We start from the raw sequence: 25,032 nt of genomic DNA, 5'->3' as shown, positions 1-25,032 counted from the left end.
CTCTCTCTCTCTCTCTCTCTCTCTCTCTCTCTCTCTCTCTCTCTCTCTCTCTCTCTCTCTCTCGACGGCGATGGAATTTAAAGCAGAGAGGAATATAATAAGAGAGAGAGAGAGAGAGAGATAATAGGAGAAAAGGAGAATAGTGAAGAGTGTAAATGGAAACGAAGGAAACGTGATGAAAAAAGGAATTAAAACTAAAGAAAAAATGGAAAAAAATTAAGAAAAAATATATTAACATTCCCTGTGTCTCTGCATCGGTCATTTATTTTTGTCTTTGTCTGTGGCTCGGTGGAGTAATAGGATTCAACTCTATTGAGAACGACAGTAAAACATTAGCGACGTCAGCGTTCTCTCTCTCTCTCTCTCTCTCTCTCTCTCTCTCTCTCTCTCTCTCTCTCTCTCTCTCTCTCTCTCTCTCTCTCTCTCTCTCTAAGTGGAAGTAAGAAGGGCTATGAAAAGCCTCCGCCTCCGCCTCCGCCTCCTCCTCCTCCTCTTCCTCTACCTCCGCCTCCTCCTCCTTCAACTCGTTCTCCACGCCCTCCTTCCCATCTATTTTCACTTCTTTTTCCTTCCTTTTTTCTTTCTTTCTTTCTTTCTCCTCCTCCTCCTCCTCCTCCTCTCCCACCTTCTCCTCCTCCTCCTCTTCTCCCACCACCTACTTCTCGTTCTCCTGTCTCCAAACTTCCTCTTCCTCCTTCCTCTTACACAAAACATCCTTTCTTCCTCCTCCTCCTCCTCCTCCTTCACTCCCACCTTCTCTTCCTCCTCCTCTTCTCCCACCTTCTCCTTCTCGTTCTCCTGTCTCCAAACTTCCTCTTCCTCCTACCTCTTACACAAAACATCCTTTTTTCCTCCTCCTCCTCCTCCTGCGAGCTCTGAGGAGAGGAACGAAGCAACATGTTCGCTCGTTCAAGGGTTCGTTTGGCAAGTCGTTTATTTCTTCGGCCGTTCACGAGACGCTTCCATATTTCAACAATTTACTGCAGCGATGGTGGTGATGATGGTGGCGGTGAAGGAGGTAGGGGTGAGAGGTTATGAATAGGGAGGGAGTGAGGGTTGTAGGGGTGATGGGGGTTAGGGTGAGGTGTGGTGATGATGGTAATGGTGATGGGAATTCGTGTTGGTGAAAATGGTGATGAATTACAGGGGTGGTTATGGCGGCGGAGGTGATGGTGGGTGGAGGGATGAAGTGTAGAAATCAGTAGCAGTCGTAAGGAGTGTGGTTGTAGTAGTTGTTGTTGTGGTGGTAGTGGTGTGGTAGTGGTGGTTGTGATGGTGGTGGAGGTTGTGATGATGGTGGTGGTGGTGATGACAGGTTTGAATAACACTAGTCCGTTTTCTTTTTCACCCTGTTTGGTGTGTGGGAAAGGGGAGCTAAAACAAAAGGAGAGAAGTGTTAGTGTGATGAATGACAATGCGAGGGTTGATTCACGACTGAGTTTATAATTATTCATGCATTCACTTCTCCCACACAAACACCGCGGGATCCATCATAATTTCCTCATTCATTAATTCACTCACTCATTCATACATACCATTCGCAGACTATAAATAACACTAATACATAATTCATTTTAGTCGTTGGTGCTTTCATTCACTCTATAAAACTTATGAAATCAAGTATATATAAATTTCTGTAACTCGTTTTTTTTAGTTTTTTTTACTCTCTCTCTCTCTCTCTCTGGTGGTTAACATTTTGTGCTTTTATTAGATTGTGAGTGAGTGAGTGAGTGTGTGTGTGTGTGTGTGTGTGTGTGTGTGTGTGTCTGTGTGTGTGTTTCCATAATAAGACGAAAACTGGCAAAATCAATCCCAAGACTTGTTTTGACGAGAGAGAGAGAGAGAGAGAGAGAGAGAGAGAGAGAGAGAGAGAGAGAGAGAGAGAGAGAGAGAGAGAGAGAGAGAGAGAGAGAGAGAGAGAGAGGCGGACAGAAACGTAAAAGGGTGTGAGAAAAAAAGACGACGGCGGTGGAATTTAAAGCAGACATGAAAAGAGAAAGAAAAAGAGAAAAAGGATAAACGAGAGAGAAAAAAAGGAGGAAATGGAGAGAAGTGAAAAGGGTAAATGGAGCGAAAGTGAGGAAGAGAATTAAAGTGGATAAAAGAAAATAACAAAAAAATATATATAAACGAAAAAAAGAAACGAAAGAAAATGAAAAAGAAAGAGGAAAAGAGAGAGAGGGAAAAGGAGAAAAGGGAGAAGTGAAAAGGGTAGATGGAGCGAACGTGAGGAAGAGAATTAAAGTGGATAAAAGAAAATAACAGAAAAAATATATGTGAAAATGTTACCAAAGATGAATTAAATAAAAAAAACGAAAATAAAAAGAAATAGAGAGGATTTGTATGAGAGGAGGAAAGAGAGGGAAAGAGAGAGAGGATGATAAAACACGGGAAATAGAGAGAAAAAGAAAGAAAGAAAGAAAGAAAGAAAGACAGGAAAGGACAGTGAAGAGAAGAGATAGCTGTGTGTCGTCACTCTTGAAAGACGGGGAAAGAGAGAGATGATGATAAAATAGAGGAAATAGAGAAAGAAAAAGAAAGAAAGAAAGAAAGAAAGAAAGAAAGAAATGACAAGAAAGGACAGTGGAGAGAAGAGATAACTGTGTGTCGTTACTCTTGAAAGACGGGGAGAGAGAGAGAGAGAGAGAGAGAGAGAGAGAGAGAATAAAGGAAACGAAAGAAAATGCAGGAAAAGGGGGAAGAAAGTAAAAGGAATGAAAAAGAAATGAGAAAGAAAACGAGAGGAAATAGATGAAAATGAATAACTGAATGAAGGAATGGCGACCGAATGAGTAAGTGAACAAAACTGACAAACAAACTATTGCTTCATATTCCTTTACCTCTTACCACTTTTTTCCTCTCTCTCTCTCTCTCTCTCTCTCTCTCTCTCTCTCTCTCTCTCTCTCTCTCTCTCTCTCACACACACACACACACACACACACACATACTCCCTCTAGCGTGTACAGGTGTAATTAAGCAAAACGACAGGTGGTAGAATTCAGGTAAGGTGCAGTGTGGTTGCCTCCTTCTTCTTCTTCTTCTTCCTCTTAGTCTTCGTCCTCTTCCTTATTTACTTTCTTTATTGCTCTTCCTATTCCTCTTCCCTCTCATTTTCTTGCGCTTTGCCTCTTACTTCCCTTTATTTCTCCTCCTTTATTGTTTTTCGTGACTATGTTCTTTCTCCTCCTCCTTTTTCTCTTTCTTACTTCCTTTCTCTATTCCTCCTACTTTCTTGATTTCTCCTCCTATGTTGTTCTTCCTTTCCTTCTTTCTCCTCCTTCTCCTTTCCTTCATTTATTCCTCCTCCAGACACTCCCTTTCCTTCCTCTTCCTCCCTTTCCTTAACCTCTCCCCATATCCTACTGTCTCTCCTCCTCCCTTTCCTTAACCACCCTTTTTTATCCTTTCCTGTTCTTCTTTCCTTTTCTTCCTACAACCTTTTCTGTCCGTCCTCCATTCACTCCCTTCCTACACCCTTCCTTCACTTTCCTTTTTTTCCTATCTTCAACACCCCTTTCGAGTCTCCTCCTTCCTCCTCCTCCTCCTCCTCTTTCTCTCCACACTTATTCCCCTTCTTCCCCTCCATCAATCTTTTTCATCACCCTCTTCTATCCCTCTCTCCTGTTCCCGCCCCTCAATCTGTCTTCCTCCTCCACTCCTTTCCCTTCCCTTCCTCCCTTGCCTTCTTCCATCGTCCTCTTTACTTCATCCTCATCTTCCTTGCACTTCCTTTTTCCTTTACGTTATCATAATCTTTCTCACGCTTCCTTCTTTTACGTCTCATTCCATCTCGAAAGAATAAATACTGAATAACAGGTACATAGGAATTTAGGATACAATAAACAACCCATAATAAATACAATAAAACCTAATATATTGAAAGCCTCAGATATATAGTTCAAGTAAAGTATGATCTATCGTTACTTGAGATGTGAAAAGTGGTAGTAAGTGAAGTAAAAAGTAAAAGTAGAAAGAAAAAGGGAAAGTAAAAAGTAAGTGTAAGATTTTTTTTAAGGTGATCGAGAAAATTGAGGTAGAAAAAAAAAGTCCCTCTCGAGCACTTAGCAAGAGAGAGAAAAAAGGAAAGGGAAGACGATTAAAACTTGGAAGCGGCGAATGGAAATTTGGAGGAAGAAGAAAAAGGTCTCCTCGCACTTAAAACGGGAATCATTTTATTTTCAGGTGGGGACGAAATCTTTTGGTGAAAATCTTTTATGATGACCCTTTCCTGTCCAATTTCCTAAAGCAGAAGTTAACCAGTAAGTGTCTTCATTCTTTCATCATTTTCAAAATACAAGAGCTAACGAGCATCTTCATTCTTTCATCTCTTTAACTGGTAACCTCTCTAGAATGCAAGAGTTAACCAGGATCATCACATTCTTTCACCCCTCTCCTCAATGAAAGCGTTAACCAGCAGCTTCATTCTTTCATTCCTTTCATTACTAACCTCTCCCTATTGCAAGAGTTAACCAGCATCATCACATTCTTTCACCCCTCTCCTCAATGAAAGCGTTAACCAGCAGCTTCATTCTTTCATTCCTTTCATTACTAACCTCTCCCTATTGCAAGAGTTAACCAGCATCATCACATTCTTTCACCCCTCTCCTCGATGAAAGCGTTAACCAGCAGCTTCATTCTTTCATTCCTTTCATTACTAACCTCTCCCTAATGCAAGAGTTAACCAGCATCATCACATTCTTTCATCCCTCTCCTCAGTGAAAGAGTTAACCAGCAGCTTCATTCTTTCATCCCTTTCACGAGTAACCTTTCCCTAATGCAAGAGTTAACCAGCATCATCACATTCTTTCACCGCTCTCCTCAATGAAAGAGTTAACCAGAAGCTTCATTCTTTCATCCCTTTCACTGGTAACCCTCTCCCTAATGCAAGAGTTAACCAGCATCATCACATTCTTTCACCCCTCTCCTCAGTGAAAGAGTTAACCAGCAGCTTCATTCTTTCATCCCTTTCACTGGTAACCCTCTCCCTAATGCAAGAGTTAACCAGCATCATCACATTCTTTCACCGCTCTCCTCAATGAAAGAGTTAACCAGCAGCTTCATTCTTTCATCCCTTTCACTAGTAACCCTCTCCCTAATGCAAGAGTTAACCAGCATCATCACATTCTTTCACCCCTCTCCTCAGTGAAAGAGTTAACCAGCAGCTTCATTCTTTCATCCCTTTCACTAGTAACCCTCTCCCTAATGCAAGAGTTAACCAGCATCATCACATTCTTTCACCCCTCTCCTCAATGAAAGAGTTAACCAGCAGCTTCATTCTTTCATCCCTTTCACTGGTAACCCTCTCCCTAATGCAAGAGTTAACCAGCATCATCACATTCTTTCACCGCTCTCCTCAATGAAAGAGTTAACCAGCACCTTCATTCTTTCATCCCTTTCACTAGTAACCCTCTCCCTAATGCAAGAGTTAACCAGCATCTCCATTCTTTCATCCCTTTCATTACTAACCTCTCCCTAATGCAAGAGTTAACCAGCATATTCACCGGTAAACCTTCCCCAATGTAAGAGTTAACTAGTATCGTCATTCTCTCATCCTTTTCACTGGTAGCCTTGTCTGTATTCCCTCCTTCCTACGACTTCAGGTCTGTCAAGGATGAACTATCAAGGCAACTCTCCATCCTATATTTACACTTTCTGACTCCTTTTCCGTCGTTTTGTTGCTATGAGCTCTTGATTTTGTTTTTGTTGTTATATGGATAGTTTTAGGATGTTTATTTCCATTAATTTGTTATGTTCTTGCTCTTCCATCTTTGTCGTAGAGAAGAAAAAAGAAATCGCTCAACTGATGGGGTGATTTTATTGGCAAACAGCAAAAATTCTGCCTTGATGAGGAAATCGTGAGAGGGGTGACCCAAGTTTTTAGGATAGTCATAAAAAACGTGGCTGACCTTTTTTTTATGTGAGGGAAAATCCAGGAAATCTTTGAAGGAGTTCGGAGCAAAGTAAAAAAAGAAATGTTGTGAATATTTAATAAGAGAAAATATATGTATAAATAAATTAGTGAAATATTTGGTCACTCATATCCTCTTCTTCCTCCTCTTCCTTTTCCTTTCTCTCTTCCTTTTCTCTCCTCTTCTTCCTCTTCTTACACTTCAACCTCCTATTTCTCCTCTTTTTTTTTTGCAGTTCATGTATTTTCTTCTCTTCTTTTTTTCTTTCTTTCTTTCTCCTTTTTTCATCATTATCATAAGCCTTCAATTTTTCATTAGCTTAAAAACGCCTCCGCTTCTTTGTCTTCTACTTCATCTTCCTCCTCTTCTTCTTCCTTCTCCTTTTCTTTTTCCTCTTTTATCATTCAAATCAAAACTTAACTTCTTTTCCATTACCTTGACCAAGTTCTCTTCTTCTTCTTCTTCTTCTTCTTCTCCTTCTCCTTTTCCTCCTCCTCCTCCTCCAACTCCTCCTTCTCTTTAATCATTCTTATCACAACTTCGCAATTTTTCCACAGACTTCAACATTTTCCCTCCTCCTCCTCCTCCTCCTCCTCCTCCTCCTTCTCCTCCTCCTCCTCCTCCTCAGGGCAGGTAATGGAACCTAACAAACGGGAAACAAGGGGAATCCACGCCTGTCACGGAGGATTAAGAGGAAGAACAACCAACACGCAAGGACAAATTAGGAGGAAAGGGGAGATAATGGGGAGGATAAGGGAGGGTAAAGGGAGGAGAGGAAAATATAAGAAAGGAAAGATGAAGGGGAGGATAAGTGAGAAACATGGGAAGAAGAGGATAATGATTGAAGAGGAAGAAAGGGGAGAGGCGAAATAACGAGGATGATGAAAGATGGTAATGAGGAGGGGGAGGAAGAGGAGATAACAGGGGAGGAAAAACGAAACAAATGGGAAGAGGAGGGGAGGAAATGTTGTCTTCTCCTCCTTTATTCTTTTCCTTTGTCTTCGCTTCTTTTCTTTGAGGTGAAAAAAGGGAGGATATAAGTTGCGATAAGAGATGGCAATGGGGGGGGGGGGGGGAAGGAAGCAAGGATAGGAAAGGAAGGGGGAGAATGGAGATAAAAGGAAGGATAACTTAGGAGAACGGGGAGAGGAGGAGGAAGGTGAGGAAAGAATAGTAAGGAGAATTTGGATGAAAAGGGAAGAGGAGAAAAAGGGGGAAATGGGTATGAAGAGAAAAGGGGGAAAAAATAGGGAAAAAATAGGGGTGGATGTGAGGGAAAGGAAAAGGAAAGGAAAAAAAAATTGATGTGGAATAGGAAAGAAAATTAACAAAAGGGAAAAAATATATAAAGCGTGAAAGTATATAAAAGGGAAGAAAAATGGAAAGAAAGGAAAGAAATGGGGAGGAGAGAAAATGAGAAAATGGGAGGAAAGAAGAAAAATAGGAAGGAGTGAAGGGAAGAAATGAGTGTCTGGGAAGAGATAATTTCCTGTCTGGCTACCTTACAAGAGGGAGGAGGAGGAGGAGGAAGAGGAGGAAGAGGAGGAGGAGGAGGAGGAAGAGGAGGAGGAGGAGGAGGAGAAGGAGGAGGAAGAAAGAGAGAGAGAGAGAGAGAGAGAGAGAGAGAGAGAGAGAGAGAGAGAGAGAGAGAGAGAGAGAGAGATTGAAGAGGAGAGGAAAGAAAAGGAAGAGAAGAGAAGAGAAGAGAAGAGAAGAGAAGAAAAGGGAAGGGAAGGGAAGGGAAGAGAAGGAAAAGGGAAAATAATGAAAGAATAGGAAAAGGGATGCGATGAAAAGGAAAGGAATGAGACGAGAGAAAAGGGAAGGAAAGAAATGGAAAGGGAAACAAAGAGAAGGAACGGAAATTGAAGGAAAAGGAAAAGAAATGAGGTTATGATAAAACAAAGGAAAGTGAAAGGAAACGAAAGGGAAGGGAAAGGAATGAAAGTAACAGATATTAAAGGGAAGGGAAGGGAGGAGAAGGTAAGGAAAAAGAAGAAAGGGAAGGGAAGGGAAAGGCAGGGAAAGGAAAGGAAGGGACGAGAAGGGGAGTGAAGGAAAGAGAAATCAAAGGAAGGAAAAGGGAAGGGAAAGAGAAGGAAAATGGAAAAGGAGAAGGGAAGGGACAGAAAGGGTGTGGAAGAGGGAGAAAACCTTGAGACTCTAAAATGGCAACACCGGACTTTAAATCGATAATTCTCGCAGCAGCAGCAGGAGGAGGAGGAGGAGGAGGAGGTGGAGGAAGAGAAGGAGGAGGAGGAGGAGGAGGAGGAGGAGGAGGAAACTCACCCCTTCCTCCTCCCTCCCCCCTTTTAATACATCTACTTCATAACACTCATAAAAGTATACATTTTCGGGGGTTCCTCCTTCTCCTCCTCCTCCTCCTTCTTCTCTTCCTCCTCTTCCTTCTTCTCTTCCTCCTCCTCTTCTTCTTTTTCCTTCTTCATATCATTATCATCATTATTACTATTATCAACACCAATATTATCATCATTTATGCTACTACTACTACTACTACTACTACTACTACTACTACTACTACTACTATCACCATCATCATCATCATCACCATCATCATCTCTTTATAACAAACAAATTTTAAAGAAAAGGAAATCTGATTCGAGGTAATCACGAAAAAAAGATGAAACTCAATCACGAATGCTATTATCTCTCTCTCTCTCTCTCTCTCCCCACCATCATCACTAGGAGCCTTTTCTTGTGTGTCTACGGAAGAGGTGATGATGGTGGTGATGATGGCGGTGTTGAAGGGTCTCAAGAGGCTTTACCACCACCACCTCCACCACCACCACCACCTCCACCACCACCACCACCTCCACCACCACGTAACTCCACAATACTTGACAGAAACCGCTCATTTCCCCTTAGCAACCCACACACACACACACACACACACACACACACACACACACACACACACACACACACACACACACACACACACAGGAAGTAAGGAGAGGAAGAAAGGCTAAGGGATGAGAAGAAGAAAAGGAAGGAGGAGAATTAAGTAAAGGATAAAAATGAAGGAATAAGAGAACAGGGACGAAGGAAAGAGGAATATCAGAAGGAAGGGAAAAAAGTTAAGGAAAAGGAGGAAGGAGAGGAAAAAAGGAGGACAAGGAGGAAAGTTAAGGAAGAAGAAGAAGAGGAAGAAAGGGAGAGTCGAAGGGTGTGTGTTGACTGACAATGAAATATGTACAACGAGCCCTTGGGAGGAGGAGGAGGAGGAGGAGGAAGAGGAAGAGGAAGAGGAAGAAGAAGAGGAGGAGGAGGCGGAGGCAAGAGGAAAGAAAACGAGGAAGGTAAGCTTAAACAGTAGAAAGTTGAGGAGGTGGAATAAAATATATATGAGAAAAAAACTGAAGAAAAAGAAAACGGGAAAGAGGAGGAAAAACGAAATGGAAGGAAAACTACGACAAAAGCATTTAAAAGTGACATTCAACGATAAAGAAAAGACAGAGAAGTTTATTGAATAACGTCTATATATATATTATTCATCCTCCGTTCTCCTTAAAAACAATACAGAACAACTTATTAAGGGGATCAACTTCGTAATTCTGCTTCCCCGTTCACCTCTCGTTCTTTATCGTAAAACAAAATTAACCTAAATCACACTCACCCTTTCCCTAGACTTACCTTTCTTCCACTAACACCCTCGCCTTGTCCTAGTCTTAAATTCCTCTCCCTAACACTTTTGCGATTTTACTCCTTAACCAGGTAGCTGCAGGGATCATGTTTCTTAATGGTCCCTCTAAGCGAGAAAAATGAGAAAAAATCATCACTCTCGCAAACCATTTCATAATATATATCAACGCATTTGTAATCAGTTTATGCATCATCTATTTCGAGGGGTTTATATCATGGCAAAACTGTGGCCCGTCGCTGGTACACGGTAAAGCCACAAATTTGGCCCGTTGCTGCTACCGGGTTAAACCGCACTTACCCTCCCCCTTCATCCTTACCTTTCTCTCCCTAACACAATATACGGGAAAAGCAACTTAGTATGCCTGTATTATCAGACGTTTCCGGCACCAACAACAAACATTTCCCAAGACCACAAAGGAGATTAGTCGGGTTCTCATGACTGTTTCTTCATATCCAAAGCACAGAAGCCTTGTCAAACTATCACCAGCCTCATAAAACTACCCTTGAAAATAGTACCCACAACCTCTACGAAAGCCTTGCCAAATGTGAGTGGGGGCTATTACACTGGGCAAATTTTCCGTGGATCTTCAGTCAAACCACGATTTCCGCTGGCGTGGTTCTCACTTGTTTGTTGTTATTGCTGCTGATGATGATGGTGAGTAATACCGTCGTCCTTCAGTGAAATCTACCGTAGCTTTGGAAGATCGTGGACACGTCAGAAAAAAACACGGAAATATGAGAACCACGCCAGCGGAAATCGTGGTTTGACTGAAGATCCACGGAAAATTTGCCCAGTGTAATAGCCCCCACTCACATTTGGCAAGGCTTTCGTAGAGGTTGTGGGTACTATTTTCAAGGGTAGTTTTATGAGGCTGGTGATAGTTTGACAAGGCTTCTGTGCTGTGGATATGAAGAAACAGTCATGAGAACCCTTAAGTCCCGATATGTGTGAAAAAGCGGGCCATACAACATCAAAAAGAAAGTCTATCGTCCATGTGTCTGTGTTTATATCTGCGCTCCTTCCATGTCTTTTCTCCTCCACGTTCTCTCTTTTCTCTTTCTTTCCTGGTCTTCCTTATTTCCATTTCCTCGATCACTTACTTCATCCCCATTCACACTTCACACATTCATCACTTCAGTTCCCTCTCTCAGTCTATCTTATTCCGAGTACCTGGCGCCCCCTAGAGTGAAGCGGCTTTGAGAGGCTCCCGCTGGTCTGAGTCAAGGAAAAGGTGGCTGATAAGTACATGAAAGGTGGTGCTGTTAATTAATAACGACTCAGATATGAAGGTCGTTGAGATATGTGAATTGGACGTAGCGAAAGATAAATATTGCGTAGCCCCGGGCATGTATGTGTGTGAATGAAGATATTATCGAAGAATTAATTAAACTTCAGGTGAGATATGATATGGAAGGTGATTGTGTGGAGTTATTCAAGTGTGTACTGGATGCGGGTTAAAAGGTGAAGACGATGTAGTAGTAGTAGTAGTAGTAGTGTTTTGTAGGTGACAGGTGTGATGGGCCAACTGGTAAACATAATTAGCAGGTGAAACGTGAGTTATACCTGTTGAAAATGAGGGAGAAGAGGGGGTGGGGGGGACGTGTATGGGTAAGCTATGTATGTATGTATGTTTTTTTTATTGTTTTTTTTTGTATTTACAGTAGAGGAAGCAACTGAAGGAAAAAACAAGTGAAAAAAAAAAACGCTACTAAACTCTGCCCCAATAAAAGAAAGTAGAGAAGAGCGTCCAAAAGAGAGGTCAATTTCAGGTGTGTGTGTGTGTGTGTGTGTGTGTGTGTGTGTGTGTGTGTGTGTGTGTGTGTGTGTGTGTGTGTGTGTGTGTGTGTGTGTTTATGTAACTGAAGAAAGAGAAAAAGATAATGTGAAGTAGAAAAAAACGGAAGGAAAAGTGAGGCAGGAACAAGACGGAATCATTCAAAAGAGGCATTCAGCGATATAGAAAAGGATCGAATACCTTAAAATTAATAACTTCTATCATTATTAATTTTCCCTTCTCCTTGAAACTACAATGCACAACTATAACAACTGTAGCTATGTATGAGGGAGAGGTAGGTGTGTGTGTGTGTGTGTGTGTGTGTGTGTGTGTGTGTGTGTGTGTGTGTGTGTGTGTGTGTGTGTGTGTGTGTATGTATTTATGTGTGATGTACTATACTTGCTTAAAAATTGACACATGCAGGGAACATAACCATCACAACCAACTGTCTGCCATTACGAACTTGTTTAATGGTTGCTATAGTTGCTGTTGTTGTTGTTGTTGTTGTTGTTGTTGTTGTTGTTGTTGTTGTCATTCTCGTTACTCTTTTAGTGGTAAAGTTCCTAATTAAAATCTCTCTCTCTCTCTCTCTCTCTCTCTCTCTCTCTCTCTCTCTCTCTCTCTCTATTCTGATTATCTCCATTCCTTCTTCTATATCGGTTTCCCTCACCCTTTCCCCCCTTTGATTTCCCTCCCTTACTCTCATTTTTTCCCCTCTATCACCTATCGTTTCCTTTCTCTCCCTTTCCCTCTCTCTCTTTATCCTTCCTTTCACATCCACTTTCATTCTTGTCTCCTATTACTTCCCCTCTCTCTCTCTCTCTCTCTCTCTCTCTGTCCTTCCCTTTCGTTCCATTCCTTTCCTTATCTCCCTTGACTTCTTTCCTTTCCCTCTTTTTCCTATCTATCTTTTCTCCTTTACTTTCTCTCCCTCTCCCCATCCGTCCCCGTTCACTTCCATCCCCCGCTCCCTTCCCCCTTCTTTCTCTCTCCTTTTTTTCTTTCCATTTCCTTTTCTCTTATTCCGACTGATTTTTCCTGGCTAATCTTATTTACTTTCCGTCTTTTCCCTCTCTATATAACTTTTCCTCTCCTCCCTCACCCTCTCTCTCTCTCTCTCTCTCCCCATTCCTTCCATATTCCTTTCTCTCTCTGTTCCTTCTCTCCTCTCCTTTCTCTCGCTCCCCATCTTCTTTCCTTCCCACTTTTCCCTCTCTTTATCACTTTTCCTTTCCTCCCTCACCTCTCTCTCTCCCCATTCCTTCCAAATTCCCTTCTCTCTCTCTATTCCTTCTCTTCTCCTCTCCTTTCTCTCGCTCCCCCTCCCACCTCCCCTCCTTCCACACCTCCCTCACGTAACGATCGTGGACGCCGAGGTGTGGGCGCAGCGGCGGCGGGCACCTGCCGGCCTAATTAACACTCCGTCAACAAAGGCGCAGCTAGATACAGTTCACCTCCAATTCTGCTCTTTGCTCGTTTTCTTTCTTTCTTCTTTTATTTTTATTTTTATTCTTTCTTTCTTTCTTTGTCTTCGTTCTTTTTCTATCGTTCTATCTGTCTATCTTTTTTTTCTTTTTTGTTTTTCCTTTCTTTCTTTGTCTGTCTGTCTTTCTTTCTCTCCTTCTTTCCTGCTATTTCTTTATCTATCTATCTTTCCTTCTCTTATTTTCTTTCTTTTTCATTTTTATTTCTTTTTTTTCTTTCTCTTCTTTCTCTTCTCTTCTTTCTTCTCTCTCTCTCTCTCTCTCTCTCTCTCTCTCTCTCTCTCTCTCTCTCTCTCTCTCAAGCTCCAAAAGTTCAGTTCATGCAGCTTGTTAGTCTTGTTTTGTTGTATTTTTCGTTTATAGTCATGACTTTTATTTTGTCTTTTTTGGTTAGTCTGGTTTCGTGTTTTCCATCTTTTTTTTCATTTGATTTTCCTTTATTTTGCCTTTAGCTGTTATTCTGGTTCCGGGTTTCCTCTATTTTAGTTTATATTTTGTCTCGTTTTGTTTTGTTTTGTATTTTTCTGTTGGCTGGATTTCATGTTTCCTCATTTTGTCGGTTCCTTTTGTTTTCATTTCTCTTTTCTGTCTGTCTGTCTGTCTGTCTGTCTGTTTCTCCGCCTTTACTATCGATCCGTCTGTCTGTCTGTGTTTCTCATTAGTGGTCTGTTTTCCTTGCTCTCTTCATTTTTATCTTCTTTTTGCTAAGTTTTCTTATTCTATCAGTTTCTCTCATCTCCCTTTCCCTCTTCTAAATATTTTCTTTCTTACTTTTTTCCTTGTTTTTTCCTCGACACCCTGAGGTATTTATTTTTTATACACGTCTTTTTTTTACCTACTGTTTCATTTTATTCACTATATCTCTTTTTCCTCTCTTCATCATAGTCTTTTCTTTCTTACTTTTTTCTTTGTTTCTTCCTCGACTCCTTGACGTATTTATCCTTTATATACTTCTTCTTTTAATCTACTGTTTAATTTTCCTCTTTATTTCTCTTTTTTCCTCTCTTCATCAAAGTGAGTCATTGTATTTTTATCTCTTTTCACTCCTTTTAATATGCTAGTTCTTGCTTCCTTCTTCCTTATTATTATTATTATTATTATTATTATTATTATTATTATTATTATTATTATTATTATTATTGTTATCTCCTATACCTTCTTTCTTGTTCTTGTTTTCTTCTGCTCTTATCAATATTATCCTCCTCTATGTTCTCCAACTTCGACCTCCTCCTTTTTGTTCTTGCTCTTGTTCTTTTTAATGTCCTCTTAAACTTCTTTTTCCTTTTCCTTTTCCTCCTCCTCCTCCTCCTCCTCCTCCTCCTCCTCCTCCTCCTCCTCCTCCTCCTTCCCTCAGGCCCGAACATAAGCCTACTTGGTGTAAAATCATCCTGACGAAGGAAGCTAACGCCCCAAGCTTCCTCCTCCTCCTCCTCCTTCTTCACCCCTCCATGTAACGCCCCTCCTCCATTACGTTCTTCCTCTTCCTCCTCCTTCTCCTACTCCTATTATTATTATTATTATTATTATTATTATTATTATTATTATTATTATTATTATTATTATTATTCCTCTTCCCCCTTCTCTTTCCCCTTAACTTATTATTCCCTTAGGCACTCCTCGCGCCCACCCTTCCCTCCTCCCCCTTCCCATCCCTTCCCCCTCCAGCAGGTAATCCCCCCCTGCCCCTTCTTTCCTTCCCTTCACCTGTCTCCCCGTCAACCGCAGGTAACCTAATTAGTTCTCACGTTTCACCTTCCCGTCACTTACTTTCCCTTTTCTTCCTTGTCCTTCCCTTCCTGTTGCCCTATTTCTTCTCCTATTTCCCCTTTTTTATTAATTTGTACTTCTATTTTCTCTCTTTTTTTTTATTTCTCTCCTATTCGCTTTTCTGTTTCCTTTTCTTTGTCTTTCTAAATGTCTCTTGCTTTTCTTTTTCCTTTTTCCTTTCCCATTTTTTAACTCATTTTCTCGTTTCTCTTACTTTCCTGTACTTATTTCCTCTATCTTTTCCTACCTCTTCTTCTTTCTTTCCTTCTATCATATCCTTTCCCTTTCCTTTTTCTTTTCTTTCGTTTATCACTTTCGTATTTTTTTCGTTCTTCTTCCTATTTCTTCTCTCTCTGCATTTTTTTTTCATTTTTTGCTCTTCTACTCCATTTTCTATGTGTCTTTCTTTGTCTTTTAGCTTTTTCTCCTTTTCCCCTTCTTTTTTTTACTTTTTTCCTCTTCTCTTCCTTTTCCGTATTTATTTCCTATCTTCTCTTCCTTCCCTCCTTCTGTCCTATCCCTTTCCTTCTTCTTTCCTTCGTTTGTCTCTGTAATTATTTTCCCTCTCTCCTTTCCTATCTCTTCTTCCTTCTCTCCTTCTATCCTATTCCTTTCCTTTCGTTTATCTCTCTTCCGCTACCCTCTCCCTACTCTCTCTTTCCTATTCCATTCCCTCTCCCTACCCTACATTTCTATTCCATTCTCTCACCATCTCTCTCTCCTCTCCTTTCTCCCTCTCCCTCTACCCTTTGCCCGTCTCCCATACCTCTTCTCTCCCGTTCCCTTTAAACTCCTCACACCCACACCCACCCACACACACTCTCCCTCTCTCTCTCCCTCTTCCTCTTTCCCTCTGGTCATCCCCATCTCAGTAAAAGAGTCACAAAGTTCACCCAAACAAACACACTACAGTAACTAACAACCTTATCTCACCCACGCACAACAGCACTGGCAACGAACAACACCTCCAGGCTCAACGAAGCACAGCGGCAACATAACAGTAACACAAGAACAACAACATCCTGTCTCAGCGAAGGAGATTAGGAGCAAGTTCAATAGCATTTCTCTCTCTCTCTATCTCTCGTCGTGTGGGGGTGAGGGAGGGAACACGTGATAAAGGAAACGAAAGGGGATAAGGACAGGAAAAGTGAGGGAGGAGAGGAAAGAAAGCAGAAGGAAGAAAAAGGGCATTCGTTCTTATTCCTCTTTTTCCTCTCTCTGCATTTCCTCTTTTTTTTCTCTCTCTCTTCTATTCACGTTTGTTTGTGTGGAGGGAGGAAAGGGAAGGGATAGAGAGAAGGAGAGGTAAAGGTGCGGGGAATGGAAGGGAATGTTGTAGAAAGAAAGAGAGAGAGAGAGAGAGAGAGAGAGAGAGAGAGAGAGAGAGAGAGAGAGAGAGAGAGAGAGAGAGAGAGAGAGAGAGAGAGAGAGAGAGAGAGAAAGCGAGGAAAAAGAGGGGTATAAAAAGTGTGATGTGATAGGAGAATTGCGTGGGTAGCTAAGAACATCCTGCCCAGCTGCCCGGTCTGGTGATGTAATTGTAATAGCCTGAGGCGCTGAGAGAGTAAGATATTGAAGTGAGAATACTGTAAAATGAAAAACAATTATAATGATAGTTAAGGGGAAAAGAAGGATAGTGAAGTGAGAATCCTGTAGAAAGGAAAGCAATTAGAATGATAGTTGAGGGGAAAGGAAGGAAGATGGGGTAGAGGTGGAGCAAGGAGAAGATGGTGAGAGAAAGTCTAGTGATGTAACAGTAGCTGGAGGTGGCGAGAGAGATGGTTGGTGAAGTGAGAATGTTGTAGGTTAGGTTAGGTTAGGTTAGGTTAGGTTAATTAGAATGATAGATAAAGGGTGTGGCAGGAGGATAGGGTTAAGGGGGAATAGAGGAGAAAGATAGTTAGAGGGAAAAAGCCTGGCCTGGTGATGAGACAGTTAAAGAATCATAGTGAAGAGAAAATACTGAAAAAGGAAAGCAATTAGGATGACATTTAAAGGGAACAGGACGAGGAGGAGGTGGTGAAGATGGGACAGAGGTGAAAGATGTTAAGAAAGGTATGGTAAAGTAAGAATACTGGTGAAGGGAAGTGAATAGAATGAGAGAGTTAAGGGGGAATATTGAAAAAGGAAAGCAAGTAGAATGACATTTAAAGGGAACGGGACGAGGAGGAGGTGGTGAAGATGGGACAGAGGTGAAAGATGTTAATAAAGGTATGGTAAAGTGAAGATACTAGTGAAAAGAAGTGAATAGAATGAGAGTTAAGGAGGAATATTGAAAAAGGAAAGCAAGTAGAATGACAGTTAAAGGGAACGGGACGAGGAGGAGGTGGTGAGGATGGGACAGAGGTGAAAGATGTTAATAAAGGTATGGTAGAGTGAAGATACTGGTGAAGGGAAGTGAATAGAATGAGAGAGTTAAGGGGGAATATTGAAAAAGGAAAGCAAGTAGAATGACAGTTAAAGGGAACGGGACGAGGAGGAGGTGGTGAAGATGGGACAGAGGTGAAAGATGTTAATAAAGGTATGGTAGAGTGAAGATACTGGTGAAGGGAAGTGAATAGAATGAGAGAGTTAAGGAGGAATACTGAAAAAGGAAAGCAAGTAGAATGACAGTTAAAGGGAACGGGACGAGGAGGAGGTGGTGAAGATGGGACAGAGGTGAAAGATGTTAAGAAAGGGTATGGTAAAGTGAAAATACTAGTGAAAAGAAGTGAATAGAATTTGAGTTAAAGGGGACGGAAGGATATATAGTGGTAAACATAGGTGAGAGGAGAAAGAAGATTAGAGGGAAAGTAAGTAAGGTGTGGAGGGGAGGAACAGAGAAGGGAAAGGAAAAGAAATGAAGAAGGGAAGGTTAAATGATAATGACAAGTAATGAGATTGAAAACTAATTAGAAGCGGCAAAAGGAAGGTAAGGGAGGGAAAGGAAAAGAGGGAAAGGAAACGTGAGGGAGAAAGGGAAAATGAGGTAAACAGTAATAATAAGAATACTGTGAGAATGAGAATTAATTAAACAGTTGCAGGAAAAGTAAGGTGAGGAGGGGGAAGGAAAAGAGGGAAAGTAAAAGAGAGGAAAAGGGAAAGGAAAAGTAAATAATAATAAAGAGTAATGAGAGAATAAAAAATAACAAGAAAATAAGGTAAACAGTAATAATACGAATAATATGGGAATGATACGTAATTACACAGTTGCAGGAAAACTCAGGTGAGGAGGGGGAAGGAAAAGAGGGAAAGTAAAAGAGAGGAAAAGGGAAAGGAAAGTAAATAACAATGATAATAGTAATGCGAGAATGATAAATAATTAGACGTTTGTTGAAAAAGTAAAGCAAGGAGGAAAAAGGGAATAGAGAAAAAAGAAAAGAGGGGGGAGAGGGTAATGAAGGTAAATACTGATGATAATAATAGTAATGTGGGGATGTGCTTAGCTCGTGAAACAAAACAAGAAGGCTGGGGAAAAACAAACAAAGCGAGGGGAGGAAATAGAGGGGAAGGAAAAGAAGGGAAAAAGCGAGGAGAGAGATGAATAATGATGAAAACAATAATAGTTCTGTTGTGCATTAGTGGAATATAAAAGTTTTGGGGAGAAAAATAATTAGAGGAGGGGAGGACACAGAGGGAAAAATAAAAAAAGGAGGGGAGAGAGAAGAAAAATATATGATGAAAACAATGATAGTCTCTGCTTCTTCTTCTTCTTCTGCTGTTTTCCCCATTTTTAGAAGAAGAAGAAGAAGAAGAAGAAAAAGAAGAAGAAGAAGAAGAAGAAGAAGAACAACAACAACAACAACAACAACAACAACAACAATAACAATAACAACAACAACAACAACAACAACAACAACAACAGAACAAGTCGTACAGCAGCAAAAAATAAATAAATAAATAAATAAAAACTCGAATATTCACACCTCTGCCAAACCGAACAGGAACACATCGCAACACAACCAAAAAAATGAAACGAAAAAAGAAAAACGGGAAAAAAAACAAAAAAAAACAGACAGGTACAAAACACAGACAAAGAAAGGTCCGGCAGGCAGGTAGGTAGGTAATTTTGCACGAGCCGACGACATAACAAGATCATTTTCAGGTAACGCACGACCAACACGAACACACAAACACACGCCACACACACACACACACACCCCGCGCACGCAAACAACGACAACAGCAACAACAATATCTATTTAAACACCTCACGCTTCCTTTCCCTCTTTTCCTTCTCCTCCCTTCCCCTCCTTTTGCTGGGTCTTGTTAGTTTTCAATCTCTCATTACTTATCGTTACCATTTAGCCTTCCCTTCTTCTTTTATTTTCCTTTCCTTCTCTGTTCCTCCCCTCCACACCTACCTTACTTACACACACAAAAAAACTTGGTCACCATTTATTCCAGCGGTAACACGAACGTAATAGTGTCTTAAACGTGACAGGATAATGGAGACCGGTGAGCCATTGAGCAAAGAAAGAGCGCGGATGTAGTTAAGGATAATCTCTTACTTTACTTAATGCTGAATGAAACCCCAACGACTGAATGTCTGAGTGTGGTGTGACGACGATGATGACGATGACGACAACGATAACGAGGCCGATGACGATAACGATGACAATGACGATAACGATGACGATAACAATGACGATAACAATGACGATAACGATGACGATGAAGACGATAACGATGACGCGCGAGATAGTGACGTACGAAAAAAAAAACAGATAATCGTGAGTTCTATTTTTAGCGAACCACACACACAGTTGAATACCTTAAGTTACGTCATAGGGTAATGGTTAACGAGTCACTGATAAATAAATAAAAAATAATGAAAAAAAGATCAAGTGTTGTATAGGAATTTAGGGAAAGAAGAAAGTAAAAAGAAATGGAGAGAAACGTTAGCAGATTCAGTTCGCGATTTGTATTTTGGGTTAAGTACTGCATTAGGAAGTGTTTGGGCAGCACAGGGATGAGCTCAGGTTGATAAAACAAAATAATAGTGAAGAGATAATTGTGTATTCTATTTTTAGCGAATGACACACACAGTTGAATACCTTTTGTTACGTCGTGGGATAATAGTTAAGGAGTCACTGATAAAAACAATATAATAAAGAAAAGTATCAGTATTGTATTTTTTAAGTATATATGCGTCTTAATAAACAGTTGAATATCATTAGTTACGTATTGGAATAATGGCTGAGTCACTGATGAATAAGAAAGGTGAAGTGTTCAATAATTAACCTAAGACGCATATTTGAATACCTTTAAATGAGTAGTTATCAGGACACCTCTCCTCCCGAAGCTGACCTCTCTTTCGGCCACCTCTTTTGATTCTTTTTATAGGAGCAGCGAGTAGCGGGCTTTTTTTTATTATTGTTTCCTTTTTTTGTGTGCCCTTGAGCTGTCTCCTTTGTTGTAAAAAAAAAAGGGGGGGAAGTTGTGAGTCAATGATTAAAGCAAAATACGCAATAAAGAATAGATCAAGTTGTCTATATTTAAATTCACACACACGATTGAATACCTTAAACTGAGCAATGCTATAACGATAAGTTGTGAGTCACTGAGTAAAGCAAAATACACGATAAAGAATAGATCAAGTTGTCTATATTTAAATTCACACACACACGATTGAATACCTTAAGCTGAGTAATGCCATAATGATGTGTCACTAAACGAACAAAAGAGCAAGGGAAAGAAGATCAAGTATCCTATTTTTAGCATAAGACATCGTTGAATACCTTTAGCTACATAATGGCATGATGGGGTTAATCTGAGCCACTGATCAAAGAAAATGACAAGGGAAAGAAGATTAACTGTCCTATTTTTAACACCTCGACTGCGGATTTCCTGCCAGAAGACCTCACCAAGCTACAGGAGTGGAACAAAAAATGGCTGCTACAATTCAATGAAGAAAATGTAAAGTCCTGCACACTAATACCACATGGGAAACACTCCACTATCCACCACAGAGGCAAAGAAAGAGATGGGACTAAATGTGACCAGGCTACCAGTGAAGGCCAAATCCAAGCCAATCGCAGCGGACGGATTAACGTATGACCTGCAGCTAAGCAAAGTCATAAAAGGTTAACAACAACAACGCTAAGTTAAGACGATCCGATAATAAATTCAACCACAGCAATATTCGAATACTTTAGTGTGAAGGGAAAACAATAAGGTCGGCATTACAAGACACTTTCAGTTCTCACATCAGCTATTTCTAAAGGCCAAAGAGGGGGTCAATCTGGTTCTAATGAGTGTTTCTTTAGGTTCATGGTACAGAGGAACGTTCACACAACACCCAGGGTCATACAACTACTACTGGAAATGCCCACAACTCCTATGAAAGTGCTGGCAAATATGTGAACTTGGGCGACGAAATGTTTAATAATACGACCTTAAAATGAGTCACTGCCGAAAAAACAAAAAAACATTCTGAGCGTAATTAAGATAAGGCAACAACAATTGATTGGTACGTTGTTGTGATATGATAACGGAAATTTGTGAGTTGTTGTTGGAAAAAAACGGTGGAAACAAGAATGTGTTGCTGATGAAAAAAAATAATAAAAACAGTCCGAGCTTGATAATCCGATAAGTGACTGGTACCTTGGTGTGATATGCTAACGGAAACGGGGGAATTCTATACATATGAAAATAAAAAGGTGGGAACAAATACTTTATATATATGACGCTTTCTACTTCCAACGTTTCACAACCAAACCAAACCTAAACTAACCAAAAGATGATCCTGAACTTTATTCTCAGTGCAATAACACGAATTCATCTATTCATTCACCACTACACTCTTTTATAGGGGCAGTGATTAGCAGGCTTTTTTTTCTCTTTTGTTTTCATTTGAGCTGCTTTCTTTACTATATAAAAAAAAAAGAACTGACTAACTTTGCATGATATACTTAATAGAAATGTGTGAGTTCTAGAGAGGAAACTAAAGAGCGAAACAAAATATCAAAACTAAACATTGATCAAGTATATATTCTGTTCATGATGTAAATTTTATAACGTTCCAAGAGTTATACAACATGATATCGGTCTAGATAGAATAAAAATCGTTCAAGGTGGAAAACAAACTGGCGAAACAGGATAACCCAGCTCAAACAACGATCTCTTTTTCTGTTTATGAAGTAATGCTAATAATCTAATGTTTACAGTGTACCTACAGTTAAGTACCTAACATGATATCGTTCAAGATGGAATGAAAAAAACGCTTCAAGATGGAATAAAAGCAGATCAAACAAAATAACATAGACTAAAGTATGATCACGTAAACTATCTATAATCGTTTAAACTAAGGGAAACACCTCAAGGACAATAAACAAAGACAAAAAACAAAATAACATAGACTAAAGAATGATCACGCAAGCTATCTATAATCTTTTTAAACTAAGGGAAACTCCTCAAGGACAATAAACACTATGATCACGTAAACTATCTATAATCTTTTTATATTACCTGAGAGAGATGAGAAAGAAAGATCAATTTAGTTAGAACAGTTTTTTTGTTCTCCATCTACATCTTATATTGAATCGCCGATGTGTGAGTCTGTGACGAAAGAAAACAACAAAGGAAAGATGACCACGTGCTCTGATAAGTAACTAAGGAACATTACAAAAAGTCAAAAACACCTGGCAGTTATCTAAGACGGTTCCCTTTGTGACGATGTTGTTGATAGGATAAAAAAAAATGGTGTTGAATGCTGCTACGTGGCCTTCTTATAGTTAACTGAACCATATAACCCGAGCCGAGACGATTCCCCTTGTGACGTAAGTGTAGACAAACGAAGTTAATAAATCTTCCAAACGGACCTTTCCGGTGAAGTGAACGGGGTAATGGAACGGAGACGCTCCCCTTAATGGTAAATCTCTTGACGGACGACACTGTTATGACGATTAAATGGCTCTTTCAGCTAAACGAACACGGTCAAACATTGAAGACTATTCGCTTTAAGATATTGATGGAAAGGGAGTAAAACTTGATATAATACTTAATGCCTCTTTCTTTGTCTGGTAATATTAGTGATTTTTTTAGTTTTCAGACAAACGAAACTCCAATAACTACTAAATGGTTCTTTCCAGTATAATGAACAAGGTAAAACGGTTAATACGATATAGATGTGGAGGGATAAAACTATTACAATCCAAAACGATTCTTTCTTGTACAATGGGTCTAACAAAGAGTATTTTCAGATGAACGAAATTGCTACCAAATGATTCTTTCCACTGAGTAAGGTCAAACATCTTAGGCGATTCAATTTAAGATGTAGATGTAGAAGGACAAAAAAATGTTCTAACACTAAATTGGTCTTTCTTTCTCTTCCCTCTCAGGTAATAACACAGTGGACCTTCAGACGGACGAAACATATGACAACTAAATGAATCCTTCTTGCATAATGAAACAGGGAACATTAGTGCGAAATGTTCCTACAGACGGAGGACGCTGTTATAATTATTAAATGCCTCCTACATATAAAATTAAACAGGTATAACAATGCGTGCCTGGAGACGGACGAACTGTTATTATTATTATTATGAGACGAAACACGTAGAAGGGGAGGAGTGCGGATAATATACGCTGCCAGTTCAGGAGTCCGCAAACACCTGAGACCTGGAGAAACAGAAAATGAAAGTGACGGCGAAGACGGAGAAGGAGAAAGAGGACGAGAGAATATAGATTGCAGAAAAGGAGAGACAGAAGGGTAGGGTAATAAATATCTTGAAACACAACAAACAAACAAACAAAACGAAGTAAAAACAGCGCCTAGCGGACTTATTTGTTGTTGTTGTTTTAGTTTTATTGCCCTTGAGCTGTCACCCTTGCTGCAAAAAATAATAATAAATAAAATAACTGTAAATGGCTCTTTCTTCTATGAGCCAGGTAAGAACAACTACGATGATTACCTGCACAATATACCTGTGTACGGCTAGAGCAGCTGAGACCGGTGAGTGGTGGTTCCTTCCAGTAAAGTGAATTAAGCAGCAACACAGCAGCGGCCTCCAGGAACACCAATTACTACTGTCCCCACCATTACCGCCCTGAGCGAGGAACGGCCGAGTGAAGGATGAGGGAAAACTGGAAGGTAGTGACGCTGCTTATGGTAACGGGCGCTCATTTCTTAGCGTCTTTATGTTGCGTCGTGTTGTGGGGTGACTTGTATTGTCTCGGCTGATTCTTCAACTAAATTATGCCGTGTATATCTGACTGATTGACTGACTTACTGACGGACGGACGAGCGAACGGAATAACGGACTGACTGACTGGTTAAGTATCTGACTGATTGACTGATTGATTGGTTAACTGTTTGGCTGATTAGTTGACTGACTGCATAATTGATTGACCGATTAACTAACTGGTTGACTGAGTAATTGACTGGCTGGCTGACTGACTACCTGAATGACAGACAAACTGACTGACTTTACAAATAATCTGAATACCTGAATACTGGACTTACTGACTGACTGACTGGCTGACTGACTAACTGACTGACTGACCACAAAATAACACTGATTTACTGTTGTGTGATTATATTTCACAGCAAATGATGCAGCTCAAGGAAAAAAAAGATACAAAAAATATGAGAAATAAATTAAGATATCGTTAAGTGTGAGTCCCTGCCGAAACAAAACAGCCAGGAAGAGATGATCGCGCACTCTGATAAGACACACGACAACATTACAAAGATTATATACGGAAGCAACAGGGAAAAGCAACACGAAGACGAAGAGATAAAAGCGTATACTATGATAAACAACAAAATTAATTAAGTATAAGGGAGGGGAGAAGGAGGAATAAAGAAGAGGTGAAACTGAAGAAGAAGAACAAAGAATACACAAAACATAGGAGTAAATAAAAAAGGATTGACGTTTAAAAAGAAAAGAAAATTATGAAAATAACTAAGAGGAAGAGAAAAAACAATATAGAGAACAATGGAAGAGAATAAAATCATGTAAAAGCAATACCTAAAACAATAACACTAAATGATAAACAAGTAAGTATACGGTTAAAAAAATAGATCAAGCGAGGAAAAAAAACTAAATAAAAAATAAATAAGTAAACAGGTCAATAAGTAGATTAAAAAAGATACTCCGAATAGATAAAAGTGATACAGAAAAAGAGAAAGGAAAAAATAAAGTAAGGAATAAATAGATAAAACACTAAAAATAGATAGAAGATAAAGATGAAGATAAAGGAAATGACAAACTAAGAAAATAAACAAGAAAACAAACATCATAAGTAAAAACAAACTTCCCCCAGATGAGTCACACACCTGAACACGAACAAACAAACAAACAGGTCATGATGTATTTATTATCATCATTATTTACTTCTCTGTCTGTTGTGTCACGTGATCCAATTATCGCCGAATGATCAAAACCCGAACGTGATATTGCCTCAAACACCTTTTTTTTTTTCTTTTTTTTTTCCTTCCTTCTTTCTTCC

The 25,032-nt window shown here is 39.9% G+C and overlaps 1 protein-coding gene and 1 long non-coding RNA gene across 2 annotated transcripts in view; one reads left to right on the top strand and one right to left on the bottom strand.

Moving 5' to 3' along the window:
* LOC126991065 (guanine nucleotide-binding protein G(o) subunit alpha-like) overlaps positions 1–25,032 on the bottom strand; it is a 248,579-nt gene that overhangs the window by 141,740 nt on the left and 81,807 nt on the right.
* LOC126991066 (uncharacterized) lies at positions 13,082–17,737 on the top strand. The gene is made up of 2 exons (XR_007745082.1): positions 13,082–16,770; positions 16,925–17,737. It is a non-coding gene; the product is annotated as an uncharacterized LOC126991066 (long non-coding RNA).

This window comes from Eriocheir sinensis, unplaced genomic scaffold, assembly GCF_024679095.1.
Source record: "Eriocheir sinensis breed Jianghai 21 unplaced genomic scaffold, ASM2467909v1 Scaffold236, whole genome shotgun sequence".
NCBI classification, from domain to species: Eukaryota; Metazoa; Arthropoda; class Malacostraca; order Decapoda; family Varunidae; genus Eriocheir; species Eriocheir sinensis.
The sequence above is the reverse complement of the archived record's forward strand: the minus strand, read 5'-3'. Positions and strand labels throughout refer to the sequence as shown.